General features: G+C 38.0%; 1 protein-coding gene across 1 annotated transcript in view; it reads left to right on the plus strand.

Moving 5' to 3' along the window:
• The window catches only part of LOC130927841 (uncharacterized), a 238216-nt gene that overhangs the window by 123843 nt on the left and 94084 nt on the right, over positions 1–20289 (plus strand). The gene's annotated exons all lie outside the window — the stretch shown is intronic.

A 20289-nucleotide genomic window follows, 5' to 3' on the forward strand; every position in this document is an offset into this window, starting at 1 on the left:
ATCTTGTGCTCGTAAGGTGAGTTACGAAATTTTCAATTCAAAATCTTTTGTTCTTGCTAACATCCACTGTCAAGTCTAATGTATTTCATGTCATTTGTCAATGGAGCTAGGGCTTTTAATGTTTATATGGTTTAGCGATAGCACTCTCACGACATACATACGTGTATGTTGTCGGCGATTAGCCTAGCAATGATCTTAATTGTGGTTGTCAGCCCAAAACCCTCTAAATATATATTAAATGCATCTTACCAGATATAAAATGACTACAACATAATCTGTGGTAATCGTTTGGAGCCCAGTTTTCTCGTCAAATTGCAGCAGCCCATCTCGCTCTCTCCTCTCCGTGTCTCTCGGAATCCCGTAGAACTTCAAGTCTCTCCGTCTATCTTCTCTGTTATTGCAACCGACCGCCACACACGCCTTCACCATTTTGATTATTAATGTTAACGAGCAGAAAAACACGCCGTAAATAGGAGGAATGTACGTAGCCGTAACAGGTCAACACGATGTGTTGACGGACAAGTGGGCAGCACCAGTCAGGAGAGCGGAGTTGTGACGTCACGTGGGTAGGGTCTATACCCACAGCCACAGCTCAAGTTGCTCAATATTAGAGCAAGAACAAAATAATTGCTATAAAAAAGTAAAAACACTTCTAAATAAAATTAAAAATATATACTGTATGACTTTTTTTGAGGGGGAAAAGCTGAAGTTTTGCCATTTTCAGCCACTGTGTCAACTTTCTTCTCCATGATGTCATGCCTTTGTGTTAAAAAGAACAAAGAATTCATAAGTTAATAAGTTAGTTAAAAATGTATGTTAGTTAAAATGTAAATATTGTTGAGGAAAGGTTTCATCTAAAACAAAAAGTGAGGAGTGAGACCTCCTTTTGCAATTAGCGATATTTGACGCGATCCTTTTTATTTTATTTTTTTTCTCCCCCCTTCATTCAAGCTTGTTTCTCACTCAGCGGCTGTGAGACATAAAACGTCGACGAAGCTGCTCTCCCAGCTTAGCCTAGGCTAACATTCGTCTTTGTAAGTTTTAGTTAGTTTGTATATTGAATTTGAAAGGAAAATGTGTGTTTTGTTTTTGGCGACCTTTTTCATGGTGCTACTGCTATCCTGTTGAACCCAGTCACATGTGGAAAAATACAATTGTATAACGTATTAAATGTATTCATTTGTATATTTCACCACGATTTGAGAGCTCAATAAATTGAAGAAAAGTACGCCTTGCGTTTGGAGGGTTTGTTTTTGGGTTTGCTCGCTGTTTAGCAGAATAGTCACAAACATTCACGGCAACAAACGGGAAGGGTGAGCCCTGCCTCACCAAGCCACTTCGGCTGCATTTTGGCACATGAAAAATAGCGAATATCGTACTAAGGTATGACGGAAAATTTTTGTGGTTTTGAAACCGCGACGTTTTCACACCACGGTAAACCGTGAAACCGGTAACCGGCACATGTCTACTTACTACAAGAAAAAAAGTCGTATTACGTAAATGTAATGTAGCTGAATAACGGGCTACGCACTTTATGTACATGTACCTTAGCTGGGAGCTCTGACAAAGGATCAGTAAAATCCTTCCATTGATGATGATATGATGTAGATGAGCTAAAAGATAACTAATTTCCTTATTTTGGAAACTGATTGTAAAACAGCCTAACGAGCTGCTTTCATTATCGTTGACTTTAGTGGCGGCGGCAAAGCACTACGGAAAGTACTTAGCTGCTCATTCAGCTACTTTACCCTTACGTAACACGATGACTGTTTTCAAGTACGTCGCTGCTTATTCAGCTGCATTACCCCTACGTAACAGGACAACTGTTTTCCTTCCTCGTAACAGTAAGACTATAATATCGTAGTCCTCTTTATTTTGGCCTACTACTTTGTCGTACAAATTGGACAATGATTATTAAAATTGTTTCTACTGTTAATCATTTCGGCCCGCATCGATGAAAATCTCTCGACTCTGCTTCGAATTTTAAAGTGCTTGTACTTCACAGTGCTTGTTAATTTTATTCATTATAAACAATTTGTTTTTATTCAGTCTCAGCCTTCTCTTCCCTTTGTTCAGAACAAGCCTAATTATAATTTTATAACTCAAAACTAGCGTTGTAACTAAAATCGATGCTTTGTTACCAAGTTGATTCTAAGATTCAGAAAATGTGATGTGACTGCCTTTTTTGCAATACCCAAAATATCGTTGGTCGACATTATCTGGGCGCTTCTTTTGTGCGGCATGCAAGGTTGCACAAGTTTCCCGACAAGCGGTCAAACACACTGCTAAAGAACAAGAAAAACAGTCAGTGCATGCAACATGGCAGTGGCACGTGCATTTACCGACAATTGTTTTTTTTAAATTCTACTTTGTTTAGTTTAACCCTTTAACACTTAAGCCTTTTTTTCCTAAAATCTGCATACCTTTGATGTTGCCTTTATATTTCAGCTGGGTAAGGGTTGTCCTGTTTAGGTATATTGTTGTCTCTTCCTGTTTTATTTTGAAGCCTCACCCTCCTACTTCCTCCACTCACCCTTCCTGTTGCCTCACCTGTCTCTGATTATGATCACCTGTTGTTCCCACCTGTGGCCCATTCCTCATGTGCTTAAATTGTTTGTCACGCCAAAGTCTCTTCGCCCTTCAATGCTGTTACAGCCAGCATTCGTAGACAGAGTTATTGTACGTAGTAGGTTTGATTATAGTGTTCTACTTCAGTTTGTTATTTTATGCATCATGCTGAGTACATAGTTGTAGTTCTCCAGTGCATTTTGCCTGTTTCTCTTGTTTTTCGTATCAATTTGTTTCATAGCTAGTTGTTTCCTCCTTCTGGAGTGCCTTCAGTTTGTTCCTGCCTCTGGCCATTTATGTCAATAAAAGACTGAATTCTGCACCTGAGTCTGCTCCATTCCATTCAAGTGTGACAGGTTCCAGAGCTTTTAGTCACTGTGCCCCAAAACTGGAACGCCCCATGCCCTGATCTTTGCAATATATCTACCCTCTCACTTTCCAAAGCTAGACTCAAAACACGCATGTTTACTTTTTTTTTTTTTTTTTAACCGACCATGATCATTATCTCTGTTCTATTTTGGCCTTTTTTCTTATGGTTGTTGAGCTACTTTTTCCATTAACCCCCCCCCCCCCAAAAAAAAAAAAAATACGGTAACACTTTATAGTAACTATCCGTTTTACTAGTTAATAGATCGTTAGTAAACTGTTGATAAATGATTTATTGTTGATTTGGGAAGTATTTGTTAACAGTTTGTTAAGCATTTACAGGGTGTTCCAATATGGTTGACCCCATTCTAAATGCCCATGCTAGTTGATGGATCTTAATAAAACTATCATCTAAGGTCATACGTTTTATTTGTCAAATATACAAAATAAATTACAAATATTTGTTGGTTCTATGGCAGATTTTCATAAATGTGCAACATGAGTTCTACCTGCAAAATGCCTTTTCTTTTGAAGTGAACGGCATTTCTTAACCTGAAAAGATAGAAATGCCAAATGTTATACACAAAGACTTGAAACGTTTCTACACAAACTGTGTTTCAGGTTAAGAACACCCTGTAAATGCTTAACAAACTGTTAACAAATACTTCACAAATCAACAATAAATCATTTATCAACAGTTTACTAATCTATTAACTAGTAAACTGATAGTTATTATAAAGTGTTACCAAAAATACATTAAATTTTTAATAACAATTTTGTGTCTCATATTTCTTGACATCTTTTCAATCTATACACTGCCAACAAAAACATGAAGAACTACTCCTTCCCTCCCCACTACTAAGAGCCATGTCATCGCAGGCAGGCACTGCTACCCAGGAGCCGGAGGGATTGTCTTCAAATTGGTCCCGTGAAAAATAAAAAAAACCCGGACATTTTTATGAATTTATAAAACCCGCCTGGCCGACGAGGATACTATGTGAAAGTAGGACTTGTCCGGGCAAAAGAGGACGTTTGGTCACCCTAAAATACAATTACCGGTAATTCTTTTTATGGCTGGGTTGAAACAAAAGCGGTTGCGCGAAGTCTGTAAACGGGGGTTTTCAGGGTAAAAGGGACAAATTAAAAAATAATTTGGGGGCTTAATGCGCCATGAATCTGCTATGGCAGCATATAGACATATTGTTCTATCAAACACAAGTTGTTTTGGCTTAAAATGCAGCAGTTTCTTTTAAAGAGGAGTGCAAGAACAAACGGCTTTTTCAGTCTTGTCTGTGTTTTCTGGACACGCACGCACACACAAGTTAACCACCAGTTAACTATGTAAAATGTGATTAAAAATTTGAATGCCTTGGTAGCACTACTTTTAACATGAAAAATGAATTATCACTGGGATCGGTCTTCCGTCATGTACAATAGATGTATCATCGAACGTGAACCAACCTAGTCTGTGAAGAACAACCTTTGCGTGCATTAATTTGCACACAGTTGAGGGTTGGTGACGTGGGGGCTCCTCTTTTACGCCACAAAGTTCCTCCTGGAACTTTACTGCAGCCCGTGTGGTTCTTGCTGACATTTTTCTGACTTGATTTCTGAATGATTGACAACGTGCCTTGCAGCTTTGTTAGCAGTTGGTCAGCTGGGCTAGGCTAGGCTAAAGTAGGTCGCAAAACCTCAATGAGTGGTAAAAAAAGATTATTGGCCAGCACCTGTCAAATTTATGCAAATAACCTTTGATGGATGACGTAAGCAACGCCCCTTTTGCGCACCTGCCAAAATATGGTATGGTTAGGTGTTCCTTTTGACACCTGTTAAAGAACTATGGTTATTGGGTGTCTCTGAAGTCTGGTTCGCGTGTAGGTGTGAGAGGAAACCTGTGGAGCTGAGGCGCCAGGGTGTCTGGTAGTCTTTTGTTATTTGGGGTCTCCCAACGTGGCGAGGGGTTTAGGAGGATGTGGTGTGGGCTGTGTGTTCGTGGTGAGACACTGCGTCTGCGGTCAGTAGGGGTCCGCCATGCAGGTGTTGCGGGGCGTCTTTGCTGAGAAGAATAGTTGAGACATGTCCAGACAGCCCCCCTATGTAGGCCCACGTGATCTGCGTGGGGTGGGACCAGCGAATAGGTTAGTTTAGCCTTGCAATGCTAAACAGTTATTTTCGTTAGCCTACCTTAACAGTGCGCTGCGACAGACCTTTCCTCCCCGGCTGTGGACCAATTTCCCAGGCTTTGACGGTTTTGTTGGGCTATACGTTTTAAAAGTCTTACATGAGTGCCTTTTCTAGATTTTTCTAACTCAACAGTGTTTTTGATCTTTTCCCAAACAGCGTCACCACATCTACTCTAAAGCACAACGTCTGTTAAGTTTGCTTGAACATTTCAACGCTGCTGATACTGTTTTTTTTTTTTGGTACAACATCACCTAGGTCTGATTTATTTTCACAAGAGCATTTGATAGTTAGCATGCTTTATGTATACTTTTTTTTTTGGGGTACAACTTCACCCTACTTTATTTATTTATCTTACAAGAGTTTTTGATAGTTAGCATGCTCTATTTAATGAAAAGCATCCAAATAAGAGTTAAATAGCGACCTACCAACAATGTTGCAGTTTTTGGAGAGTCTTCAGAAGATGCATCTTCCTTGCGTTGCCGCGGGAGACTGATTTGACACGTTTCAATACACATTGCGAATCTCCGCCCCCCATTTTTGAGTCGGCCTATGTCGCATTGTGGTGGGCGTGAAAAGCTGATGACATAGACCAGAAACCCTGCCTCTGTAAACATGAACGCCATGCCCCTGAAACGTGATACAATTTCCAAACCTGAATGTTTGACCGTAAAGTAGATTTAATGTTTGAATAACTGCAGACATAGCCACTCTATTAACGTATGTGAGTTTTTTCTGCCACGGTAGATCTGTTTCTAAAAAGTCAATGTGTCTGTAAGGGCTATAAGTTAAGAAATGACGAACACATTCTTAATATCAAGATGACGGAAAAACAACAGGTTGTTGTATTGCGCAGTTTCATTACAAATGTGATAGTTCAAGAGAGTCAAACTTAAGGCGGGACCCTAATCAGTAGCAAAAATAAAAAATTAAATAATGCATTGGATATTTTAAAAACACACAGCAGCTGAGCTGTATTATTAACCGTCTCTGATAATACTGCGTTACATAGAAGCTTACATTCGTGTGTAACAGAATGTAGTATATCTGATTCAGATAAATATGAAATGTTTTAAAATACTGTCTATTGTGTTCTAATTCTTCAATCAGTAAGTATAAACATCTTTGATATGAAAGATATAACGTGTAGAATATGAAAAGTACAACATGAAATAATGAATATAAAAGAATACTCCATCCGAGGTGTTACAAACTGACTGTTAACATTAGTATATCTGGAGGAATTTCGTAGGATTCACTACAGACTTCAAAACGCATTGTCCCCAAACTATGTATAATAAAAAAATGTACGATAATTTATGATAACGTAATAATTTCTTAGTTTGTAAGTTTTTAAAGAGTCTAGTCAGCAGTATAAGTAAGTTCAGATCAAATACCGATCCACAAACACGTGCAACTAGATAAAACATTTGAGGTGTTAATTTTAACAAGGGGACAGGGGGAAGGCAAAGGTAGGGCCAAGCAAGCAAATTAACATAGAATACTGGAAGGCTTCAGAGCCCAAGACAATTATATATTTAAAAATATCTGCAATGATACTATTGTTATTTCAAAGGATTTCATGAACATTACTTAAGTGCAGTACGCATTTGTTTTGTGCATATATTCATCCATTCCACATCCTAAGAAATGATTCCACATCTTATACAGTTGGTATACCTTCTCTTGGAAAACAAAATCGGTTTGTAAGTGCATAATATGTGCTCTTATGCAAGGCAAACGTTTTCACTTGAAAAGTGCAACAAGCAACAAATACGGTACCTCGAAAAGCATACTGTAAGTTTCTGAACAACGATGAGGGAATTTGTCAGACCATCTTTAACCTTCTGTCCTTTCCTATTCCAAAAGCTACCACTACTTTCATACACTTAACTCATACCAGAGTCAATCCAAGTTAATTAAAACATTATGTTTACTAAGTTCTATTACATTCGTGCTTAACAGAATGTAGTATATCTGATTCAAATAAATATGAAATGTTTTAAAATAGTGTATAGAGTGTTCTAATTCTTCAATCAGTAAATAGAAACATCTTTGATATGAAAGATATAACGTGTAGAACATGAAAAGTAAAACATAAAATATTGAATATAAAAGAATACTCCATCTGAGGTGTTACAAACTGACTCTGTTAACATTAGTATATCTGGGGGAATTTCGTAGGATTCACTACAGACTTCAAAACGCATTGTCCCCAAACTATGTATAATTAAGAAATGTACGATAATTTATGATAACGTAATAATTTTGTAGTTTGTAAGTTTTTAAAGAGTTTAGTCAGCAATATGAGTAAGTTCAGATCCAATACCGATCCACAAACACGTGCAACTAGATAAAACATTTGGAGTGTTCATTTCGACAAGGGGACAGGGGGAAGGCAAAGGTAGGGCCAAGCAAGCAAATTAACATAGAATACAGGAAGGCTTCAGAGCCCAAGACAATTATATATTTAAAAATATCTGCAATGATACTATTGTTATTTCAAAGGATTTCATGAACATTACTTAAGTGCAGTACGCATTTGTTTTGTGCATATATTCATCCATTCCACATCCTAAGAAATGATTCCACATCTTATACAGTTGGTATACCTTCTCTTGGAAAACAAAATCGGTTTGTAAGTGCATAATATGCGCTCTTACGCAAGGCAAACGTTTTCACTTGAAAAGTGCAACAAGCAACAAATACGGTACCTCGAAAAGCATACTGTAAGTTTCTGAACAACGATGAGGGAATTTGTCAGACCAACTTCAACCTTCTGTCCTTTCCTATTCTAAAAGCTAGCACTACTTCCATACACTTAGCTCATACCAGAGCCAATCCAAGTTAATTAAAACATTATGTTTACTAAGTTCTATTCAAATAAGAGTAAGGTAGTTACATACCAGCTTTGTTAATGAGCATACGTATGCGCAGTTTGATGATGAGTCGTGTTTCTCACTGATAGGATTTACACAAAATAATTTGAAAATACTTTAGCCTTAAAACTATTCATTTAACACACACGGCACCATCACCCCCCACCGTTAGGACCCGCGAAACACCCCCCAACTAGCTACAACATTTGAAGTGTTAATTTAAACAAGGGGACAGGCAAGGGCATTCCGTATGCTAGTAAGGCCTCTGATTTTTACCCATTACATAGCTTGCTGAAGACTTAAAGATTGTCATTGTTTTTCTTCTACCTCAAAACCTCTGTTTATTTTGTTTTGATATAGAACTAACTATATGTATTTTTAATACATCCACATCATTTAGCTTTTTAAATTAGTCTTTTCAGTTAGGAGTTTAAATTTGTCTTTTTAAAAACTTCAGCTGTAGTCTCAGACGCCAGGCTCTAACTGTTTTCGTAACGCAATTTATGAATTACTTTTTTCTGCATAACCACAATAAGTAGGTAAACTTTACAGTTACTTGAATGATAAATACTTAAAGACATCCTGAAGTACCTTCATCAACATGGATTTTTTTTTTTCTTTTAAGACATCCATTAGCTAGGTTATTGAAGACACAGAAGATATACTTTTTTCCTACAAAAGCTTTTGTTTTTTAATTGGAGTAATTGCAGATGTTTTTAATATGTCATAAAAAACATGAATTACGACAATAAAACACAACCAAGTCACTTTCGCACTATGTAAAAGAATTTCAGTCCCAGTGCTTGTATTTACTTTTTTGAATGGTGTTCATTTAAAGAGAATGACCTGAAAATATGTATATTATACAGTATCAGCTTTTCTGTGATAATGTCTAAGTCAAATTATAGCCCAAATATTGCATGCCTGACTTTAGAACATATGTGGACAAAGAAAGCATGTTTCACAATCCCATGGCCATGGAGATTTTAAACATAGGCAGTGCTCATTTTAAATGTCTTTTTTTTTTTTTTTTTCCCCCCCCCTACCACTTTTTTTTTTCTTTGCTTGCGTTTGATTGCATCTAATCCATCTTTGCCCTACAACGTACAGACCACCTACATTGGCCGACATTTCTCTACTGTCCCATGTTTTGTCAGAATATGTTGCTTTGTTATATTACGTTGTGGACTTTTTGCGAGTAAGACTGCAATGCCGAGGAAATAAAAATACTATAACGCTGTTGCAACACTTATTCCGTCTTCGGTAGGTTTTAAAACAAAAATACTCAAGGCGGAGACGGTGGAACCGACTCGGGCGTAGGCGTCGCAGCGCCACCATCAGGCATTAGCCTACATCAAGAGGTTTCTTCGCGACAACAACAGTTTTGGCGACTTGTTCGACAAAGACGTTGAGATGGCGCGCTTGCAAAAGCTGCTTAAAAGTACCGTTTATCCCATTCATTTAGCTATCTACATGTTTACATTGTGAAAATCCATTCATTTAGCTACCTACACGTTTACATTGTGAAAATGTTCATGTTTTCCTGATGTCTTTGATTCGCATTCCCACCAGGTGATACGTTCCCATGGACAATTAACCTGGCTCAGTTTAGCGCGCGCACTTTGCTGGGGCAGCAGCCCAGCTCGAGCCTCCTCAAACCAAACCAAACACATCACACAAGCCGACTAATTATTCAGAAAGAAGACACTCTTTTGTTGTCTGCCGCCATGTTGACCCCCACTGGGTGCTCAGGTACTCAAACCCTTAGGTCAGTCATACATCCCCCAACAACTAGCTAAATATCTAGATTTGCTTATATTTTATAGATACCGTGCATCTTACATGAAGGCTTACACTAGGAGGATTTTTTTTTTTTTAAACAGTTTGCTGAACAATTTACAACACCTTTTTACAACGGTACTGATCGTTATTCGCATTATTTTGTTTTTGCTGGAACAAATGCTGCCTAAAAATTAAAAACTGAGAGAAACAGCGCGGCTTAGTTCCTTTCCTCATGCCTATTCCTGCTACCAGACGATTAAGTCAACCCTGCTACGTCCTGTGAAAAGTTTTAACCGGTAAAGACTCTGACTCGGGTTGGAAGGAATTGCTACAGCTTCACCCACCAGTGCCTAATTTTGTTAGGGTCTATATCGTAAGTCTTTGATGAAACAATCACATTTGCTGTTTTTACCTTTCTGGCACTGATCTGATGGGCTAAACGCTCGCCGCTTTATGTGCGTACTCTTACTTTTGTGCGTGCGTGTGTGTGTTCAGTCAGCTATCAAATTGCAATGATTATAACGTGTACATGTTTTCCACAATGTGTGTGTAATTTTATTCGTGGTCAATAGTCAGAACATTTTTTGTTAACTTATATTCTTCAATTAAAGTGATTGACGTCGACGGCACGGTTACAGAGTGAATAGCATGTCGGTCTTACAGTTTCAAGAACAATGATTCAATCCAGGCCTTTCAGTGTTTTCTCCAGGTGCTCTGTTTTCCTCCCACAATCCAAAAACATGCACGGAAGCCCGATCAAATATTTCAAATTGTCCTTGGGTATGAGTGCATGCGTAAACCGTTGTATGTCTCGTTGTGCTCTGCGAATACTTAGCAACCAAATCAAGGTGTACCCTCCAACAACCCCAAGATCCGCGAGAGGATAAGCGGCATGGAAGACGAATGAATGAAAGGTATAAAGTTTATCTATTGGATTTTGGGGTTTGGCGTAAAAGTTAGTCAACAGTTCAACTTCAATAAAATCCTGAAAATGTTATATTCGAGTCTTATTTTTAACAATATTGTACATTTTTCCCCTCTTTCTAGTCCTCTTCAGACAAGCTGTACGGTCCCACAAGTGTGATTGCAAGGAATATCGGTCAAATTTGACAAAGTTTTGGACGAAAGCTGGGTATGAATGAAAGTAAAGTGGGTTGTATCTGGATGAGAGATCCAACCAATCTGGATGAGGTAGTCGTATAGATGTTGAAAGAATGGCGTATGTGTCGCGGACCCGAAGTTCGCACGGAAGAGTCGATTGAGGGTCTCGAAGCATGTCAGCTAAATCTCACGGCTGATAAAATGTGGCAGATACTGCGGTCCACATCGCTAAATACTTTGAAATTCAAGTTGTAGCTGCAGAAACTACAAACAGATATGGCTTCATCTAAAAAATGTTTTAAAGTTGCTTTTCCTGTATACGTAACGCAATCAATGGATGTAAGACTGACAGGTTTATCGACTACTACTAATTTTGTTTATTTTAAAAACAACATCCGTCAATCATGATTGTACTTTTGTTCGTGAAATTATCAATTCATTTACTGTAATAAATGTGAAATTATCAATCCATTCACTGTAATAAATGCATATTTTGCTAATGTTCATATTTTGTGACTGTTTTTTTTCCAACCTAGACATTGGCCAAGGTTATGATTATATAACAATACTAATATTCATCATCATCATAGGTTTTGTGGAGTCTTACACTGCAGAAACACACCTCCCTATTTTTTTTTAAAAAGCTTGTTTGTCAGAAATGTTCTTTATTCAAGAAAATATATTGTTCAAAACCTTAGTTGAAAGCAATTTTTTCTTGATTTAGGTGAAAAAATGACACAAATGCCCGAAGCACGGAAACAGATTTATGAAAATCATTTCCAGAAAAGTGTTTTTTTTTTCCAAGACTCAGTTAAATATTTGGGGGATGTTGTGAATGCTCATAGAGTTCATACTGATTCGGATAAAATCTCAGTTTTGAAAACCTGGCCACACCCATCTACTCTCAAAGACCTGAATTTTTTCCCTGGCTTTGCGGGTTACTATCGACGTTTTGTCGAGGGATTCTCCTAGATAACGAAACCCCTCAATCGTCTCATGAATTATCTCTCACCAAAGACACAAGGGAAGATTTACAAATGTGAGGCATCCCAAATCGCTTGCACTTCCAACCAGTCTTTGGCCGAGCAGTGGGCTCCCGAGTGTGAGACAGCATCTCTAACGATAATAGAGAAACTAACTTCAGCCCCAATTCTTGCTTTTGTAGACCCACAGCTTCCATATATATTGCATACAGATGCCTGCCGTGATGGGTTGTGGGGTATGCTCTATCAAGAGCAGGGAGACCGCCCAAGGGCCATCGCATATGCTAGGCGAGGACTTCCCAAAGACATAATCAAATAACCTTTTCTGGATTCATCACGAAACAAAAGTAAATAAAATTATAATATAATATAATATAATATAATAACACTATTAATTAAATAGATAATAACCAAATTCCCCCCTCTGGGTTCTTTGCAGAAAAAAAGCCAGGAAATAAATAACACAATTAAGAAAAAAAATTGTTGAGGGGGCCGGACCAAATGTGGAGGCGGGCCGTATCCGGCCCGCGGGTCGTAGTTTGGTAACCCCTGCCTTAACACATACCTACGATTGTACAAAAAAATGACGCGACAGGGTATCCCCCACATATTATTGTTCGGTAGACAGCCAATGTTGCCTATTGATCTGGTCATTTATCCAAGGGAAGTTGGTTCTAAAGACTTCCCTTACCCAAGCTCCTCCGTCGGGATCCCTAGGTGTTCCCAGACCAGGCGAGAGGCATAGTCTCAGATTATTTTTCCTAAACCTAGTCAATAATTTTCCCCATCTTGTTTTGAGTGTTAAAAACTAGTAAACATATTGATTTGTCAGATTATTCCACTTACTTTCAGTAAATATTACTATTTGTTCTTATTTCAACAGTACAGCGCCTCGGTTCACTTTAAATTGCCGGGGATATCTCTTCCTCACACGCACTGCTATCATTACGCAATGCATTTGTACCATTTCTATTCTTACATGGCGACCTTATTCTCTATATTTATATGTTTACTACATAAACACTGTGAGTTTAATAATCGATTTTTACCTTTGATGTTTCTACAGCAAAAAGCTATTGCTTGATTAAGTTGTCTCGTAACTAATAGAATCAGAACAAGTATAGTTATCACCAAATTATTCATTTGCCTTCATTAGGTGTGAAAAAAACAAGAAGTCAAAAGTCATTCAGGGTGCGGTTGAGAACATGAAGGATCCACGAGGGATAGGCAATGGCTTAATGGCCCCTGCTTCCACGAGGGATAGGCAATAGCTTAATGGCCCATGAGGGAGGTGGATGCATCATTGTCCTGGGAGGGGTTGCAACGTGTGTGAAAGCAGTAAGTAACCTACTCCACAAAACCTATGATGATGATGAATATTAGTATTGTTATATAATCATAACCTTGGCCAATGTCTAGGTTGGAAAAAAAACAGTCACAAAATATGAACATTAGCAAAATATGCATTTATTACAGTGAATGGATTGATAATTTCACATTTATTACAGTAAATGAATTGATAATTTCACGAACAAAAGTACAATCATGATTGACGGATGTTGTTTTTAAAATAAACAAAATTAGTAGTAGTCGATAAACCTGTCAGTCTTACATCCATTGATTGCGTTACGTATACAGGAAAAGCAACTTTAAAACATTTTTTAGATGAAGCCATATCTGTTTGTAGTTTCTGCAGCTACAACTTGAATTTCAAAGTATTTAGCGATGTGGACCGCAGTATCTGCCACATTTTATCAGCCGTGAGATTTAGCTGACATGCTTCGAGACCCTCAATCGACTCTTCCGTGCGAACTTCGGGTCCGCGACACATACGCCATTCTTTCAACATCTATACGACTACCTCATCCAGATTGGTTGGATCTCTCATCCAGATACAACCCACTTTACTTTCATTCATACCCAGCTTTCGTCCAAAACTTTGTCAAATTTGACCGATATTCCTTGCAATCACACTTGTGGGACCGTACAGCTTGTCTGAAGAGGACTAGAAAGAGGGGAAAAATGTACAATATTGTTAAAAATAAGACTCGAATATAACATTTTCAGGATTTTATTGAAGTTGAACTGTTGACTAACTTTTACGCCAAACCCCAAAATCCAATAGATAAACTTTATACCTTTCATTCATTCGTCTTCCATGCCGCTTATCCTCTCGCGGATCTTGGGGTTGTTGGAGGGTACACCTTGATTTGGTTGCTAAGTATTCACAGAGCACAACGAGACATACAACGGTTTACGCATGCACTCATACCCAAGGACAATTTGAAATATTTGATCGGGCTTCCGTGCATGTTTTTGGATTGTGGGAGGAAAACAGAGCACCTGGAGAAAACACTGAAAGGCCTGGATTGAATCATTGTTCTTGAAACTGTAAGACCGACATGCTATTCACTCTGTAACCGTGCCGTCGACGTCAATCACTTTAATTGAAGAATATAAGTTAACAAAAAATGTTCTGACTATTGACCACGAATAAAATTACACACACATTGTGGAAAACATGTACACGTTATAATCATTGCAATTTGATAGCTGACTGAACACACACACGCACGCACAAAAGTAAGAGTACGCACATAAAGCGGCGAGCGTTTAGCCCATCAGATCAGTGCCAGAAAGGTAAAAACAGCAAATGTGATTGTTTCATCAAAGACTTACGATATAGACCCTAACAAAATTAGGCACTGGTGGGTGAAGCTGTAGCAATTCCTTCCAACCCGAGTCAGAGTCTTTACCGGTTAAAACTTTTCACAGGACGTAGCAGGGTTGACTTAATCGTCTGGTAGCAGGAATAGGCATGAGGAAAGGAACTAAGCCGCGCTGTTTCTCTCAGTTTTTAATTTTTAGGCAGCATTTGTTCCAGCAAAAACAAAATAATGCGAATAACGATCAGTACCGTTGTAAAAAGGTGTTGTAAATTGTTCAGCAAACTGTTTAAAAAAAAAAAAATCCTCCTAGTGTAAGCCTTCATGTAAGATGCACGGTATCTATAAAATATAAGCAAATCTAGATATTTAGCTAGTTGTTGGGGGATGTATGACTGACCTAAGGGTTTGAGTACCTGAGCACCCAGTGGGGGTCAACATGGCGGCAGACAACAAAAGAGTGTCTTCTTTCTGAATAATTAGTCGGCTTGTGTGATGTGTTTGGTTTGGTTTGAGGAGGCTCGAGCTGGGCTGCTGCCCCAGCAAAGTGCGCGCGCTAAACTGAGCCAGGTTAATTGTCCATGGGAACGTATCACCTGGTGGGAATGCGAATCAAAGACATCAGGAAAACATGAACATTTTCACAATGTAAACGTGTAGGTAGCTAAATGAATGGATTTTCACAATGTAAACATGTAGATAGCTAAATGAATGGGATAAACGGTACTTTTAAGCAGCTTTTGCAAGCGCGCCATCTCAACGTCTTTGTCGAACAAGTCGCCAAAACTGTTGTTGTCGCGAAGAAACCTCTTGATGTAGGCTAATGCCTGATGGTGGCGCTGCGACGCCTACGCCCGAGTCGGTTCCACCGTCTCCGCCTTGAGTATTTTTGTTTTAAAACCTACCGAAGACGGAATAAGTGTTGCAACAGCGTTATAGTATTTTTATTTCCTCGGCATTGCAGTCTTACTCGCAAAAAGTCCACAACGTAATATAACAAAGCAACATATTCTGACAAAACATGGGACAGTAGAGAAATGTCGGCCAATGTAGGTGGTCTGTACGTTGTAGGGCAAAGATGGATTAGATGCAATCAAACGCAAGCAAAGAAAAAAAAAAGTGGTAGGGGGGGGGAAAAAAAAAAAAAAAAGACATTTAAAATGAGCACTGCCTATGTTTAAAATCTCCATGGCCATGGGATTGTGAAACATGCTTTCTTTGTCCACATATGTTCTAAAGTCAGGCATGCAATATTTGGGCTATAATTTGACTTAGACATTATCACAGAAAAGCTGATACTGTATAATATACATATTTTCAGGTCATTCTCTTTAAATGAACACCATTCAAAAAAGTAAATACAAGCACTGGGACTGAAATTCTTTTACATAGTGCGAAAGTGACTTGGTTGTGTTTTATTGTCGTAATTCATGTTTTTTATGACATATTAAAAACATCTGCAATTACTCCAATTAAAAAACAAAAGCTTTTGTAGGAAAAAAGTATATCTTCTGTGTCTTCAATAACCTAGCTAATGGATGTCTTAAAAGAAAAAAAAAAATCCATGTTGATGAAGGTACTTCAGGATGTCTTTAAGTATTTATCATTCAAGTAACTGTAAAGTTTACCTACTTATTGTGGTTATGCAGAAAAAAGTAATTCATAAATTGCGTTACGAAAACAGTTAGAGCCTGGCGTCTGAGACTACAGCTGAAGTTTTTAAAAAGACAAATTTAAACTCCTAACTGAAAAGACTAATTTAAAAAGCTAAATGATGTGGATGTATTAAAAATACATATAGTTAGTTCTATATCAAAACAAAATAAACAGAGGTTTTGAGGTAGAAGAAAAACAATGACAATCTTTAAGTCTTCAGCAAGCTATGTAATGGGTAAAAATCAGAGGCCTTACTAGCATACGGAATGCCCTTGCCTGTCCCCTTGTTTAAATTAACACTTCAAATGTTGTAGCTAGTTGGGGGGTGTTTCGCGGGTCCTAACGGTGGGGGGTGATGGTGCCGTGTGTGTTAAATGAATAGTTTTAAGGCTAAAGTATTTTCAAATTATTTTGTGTAAATCCTATCAGTGAGAAACACGACTCATCATCAAACTGCGCATACGTATGCTCATTAACAAAGCTGGTATGTAACTACCTTACTCTTATTTGAATAGAACTTAGTAAACATAATGTTTTAATTAACTTGGATTGGCTCTGGTATGAGCTAAGTGTATGGAAGTAGTGCTAGCTTTTAGAATAGGAAAGGACAGAAGGTTGAAGTTGGTCTGACAAATTCCCTCATCGTTGTTCAGAAACTTACAGTATGCTTTTCGAGGTACCGTATTTGTTGCTTGTTGCACTTTTCAAGTGAAAACGTTTGCCTTGCGTAAGAGCGCATATTATGCACTTACAAACCGATTTTGTTTTCCAAGAGAAGGTATACCAACTGTATAAGATGTGGAATCATTTCTTAGGATGTGGAATGGATGAATATATGCACAAAACAAATGCGTACTGCACTTAAGTAATGTTCATGAAATCCTTTGAAATAACAATAGTATCATTGCAGATATTTTTAAATATATAATTGTCTTGGGCTCTGAAGCCTTCCTGTATTCTATGTTAATTTGCTTGCTTGGCCCTACCTTTGCCTTCCCCCTGTCCCCTTGTCGAAATGAACACTCCAAATGTTTTATCTAGTTGCACGTGTTTGTGGATCGGTATTGGATCTGAACTTACTCATATTGCTGACTAAACTCTTTAAAAACTTACAAACTACAAAATTATTACGTTATCATAAATTATCGTACATTTCTTAATTATACATAGTTTGGGGACAATGCGTTTTGAAGTCTGTAGTGAATCCTACGAAATTCCCCCAGATATACTAATGTTAACAGAGTCAGTTTGTAACACCTCAGATGGAGTATTCTTTTATATTCAATATTTTATGTTTTACTTTTCATGTTCTACACGTTATATCTTTCATATCAAAGATGTTTCTATTTACTGATTGAAGAATTAGAACACTCTATACACTATTTTAAAACATTTCATATTTATTTGAATCAGATATACTACATTCTGTTAAGCACGAATGTAATAGAACTTAGTAAACATAATGTTTTAATTAACTTGGATTGACTCTGGTATGAGTTAAGTGTATGAAAGTAGTGGTAGCTTTTGGAATAGGAAAGGACAGAAGGTTAAAGATGGTCTGACAAATTCCCTCATCGTTGTTCAGAAACTTACAGTATGCTTTTCGAGGTACCGTATTTGTTGCTTGTTGCACTTTTCAAGTGAAAACGTTTGCCTTGCATAAGAGCACATATTATGCACTTACAAACCGATTTTGTTTTCCAAGAGAAGGTATACCAACTGTATAAGATGTGGAATCATTTCTTAGGATGTGGAATGGATGAATATATGCACAAAACAAATGCGTACTGCACTTAAGTAATGTTCATGAAATCCTTTGAAATAACAATAGTATCATTGCAGATATTTTTAAATATATAATTGTCTTGGGCTCTGAAGCCTTCCAGTATTCTATGTTAATTTGCTTGCTTGGCCCTACCTTTGCCTTCCCCCTGTCCCCTTGTTAAAATTAACACCTCAAATGTTTTATCTAGTTGCACGTGTTTGTGGATCGGTATTTGATCTGAACTTACTTATACTGCTGACTAGACTCTTTAAAAACTTACAAACTAAGAAATTATTACGTTATCATAAATTATCGTACATTTTTTTATTATACATAGTTTGGGGACAATGCGTTTTGAAGTCTGTAGTGAATCCTACGAAATTCCTCCAGATATACTAATGTTAACAGTCAGTTTGTAACACCTCGGATGGAGTATTCTTTTATATTCATTATTTCATGTTGTACTTTTCATATTCTACACGTTATATCTTTCATATCAAAGATGTTTATACTTACTGATTGAAGAATTAGAACACAATAGACAGTATTTTAAAACATTTCATATTTATCTGAATCAGATATACTACATTCTGTTACACACGAATGTAAGCTTCTATGTAACGCAGTATTATCAGAGACGGTTAATAATACAGCTCAGCTGCTGTGTGTTTTTAAAATATCCAATGCATTATTTAATTTTTTATTTTTGCTACTGATTAGGGTCCCGCCTTAAGTTTGACTCTCTTGAACTATCACATTTGTAATGAAACTGCGCAATACAACAACCTGTTGTTTTTCCGTCATCTTGATATTAAGAATGTGTTCGTCATTTCTTAACTTATAGCCCTTACAGACACATTGACTTTTTAGAAACAGATCTACCGTGGCAGAAAAAACTCACATACGTTAATAGAGTGGCTATGTCTGCAGTTATTCAAACATTAAATCTACTTTACGGTCAAACATTCAGGTTTGGAAATTGTATCACGTTTCAGGGGCATGGCGTTCATGTTTACAGAGGCAGGGTTTCTGGTCTATGTCATCAGCTTTTCACGCCCACCACAATGCGACATAGGCCGACTCAAAAATGGGGGGCGGAGATTCGCAATGTGTATTGAAACGTGTCAAATCAGTCTCCCGCGGCAACGCAAGGAAGATGCATCTTCTGAAGACTCTCCAAAAACTGCAACATTGTTGGTAGGTCGCTATTTAACTCTTATTTGGATGCTTTTCATTAAATAGAGCATGCTAACTATCAAAAACTCTTGTAAGATAAATAAATAAAGTAGGGTGAAGTTGTACCCCAAAAAAAAAAGTATACATAAAGCATGCTAACTATCAAATGCTCTTGTGAAAATAAATCAAACCTAGGTGATGTTGTACCAAAAAAAAAAAACAGTATCAGCAGCGTTGAAATGTTCAAGCAAACTTGACAGACGTTGTGCTTTAGAGTAGATGTGGTGACGCTGTTTGGGAAAAGATCAAAAACACTGTTGAGTTAGAAAAATCTAGAAAAGGCACTCATGTAAGACTTTTAAAACGTATAGCCCAACAAAACCGTCAAAGCCTGGGAAATTGGTCCACAGCCGGGGAGGAAAGGTCTGTCGCAGCGCACTGTTAAGGTAGGCTAACGAAAATAACTGTTTAGCATTGCAAGGCTAAACTAACCTATTCGCTGGTCCCACCCCACGCAGATCACGTGGGCCTACATAGGGGGGCTGTCTGGACATGTCTCAACTATTCTTCTCAGCAAAGACGCCCCGCAACACCTGCATGGCGGACCCCTACTGACCGCAGACGCAGTGTCTCACCACGAACACACAGCCCACACCACATCCTCCTAAACCCCTCGCCACGTTGGGAGACCCCAAATAACAAAAGACTACCAGACACCCTGGCGCCTCAGCTCCACAGGTTTCCTCTCACACCTACACGCGAACCAGACTTCAGAGACACCCAATAACCATAGTTCTTTAACAGGTGTCAAAAGGAACACCTAACCATACCATATTTTGGCAGGTGCGCAAAAGGGGCGTTGCTTACGTCATCCATCAAAGGTCATTTGCATAAATTTGACAGGTGCTGGCCAATAATCTTTTTTTGTGGTAATACTCAAAAACTGATGTTTGAGTCATGAGCGGATTTTGCGGGGGCGGCCAGGCCGCCCTTGGTGACAAAAAAGTGTCATTGACTTTCCTGTATATGATTTTAAAATTAAGAATTTTTCGATAAAATATTGTCTCTAAAAGTTGTAAAGCAATAAACCAAACAGCAAAAATGAATTAAATGAACAAAATAAAAATTATAACTGGTCAAAATTATTTTTCAAACAGATCATGTGA

The sequence above is a fragment of the Corythoichthys intestinalis genome, chromosome 13, assembly GCF_030265065.1.
Source record: "Corythoichthys intestinalis isolate RoL2023-P3 chromosome 13, ASM3026506v1, whole genome shotgun sequence".
In the NCBI taxonomy this organism is placed as follows: Eukaryota; Metazoa; Chordata; class Actinopteri; order Syngnathiformes; family Syngnathidae; genus Corythoichthys; species Corythoichthys intestinalis.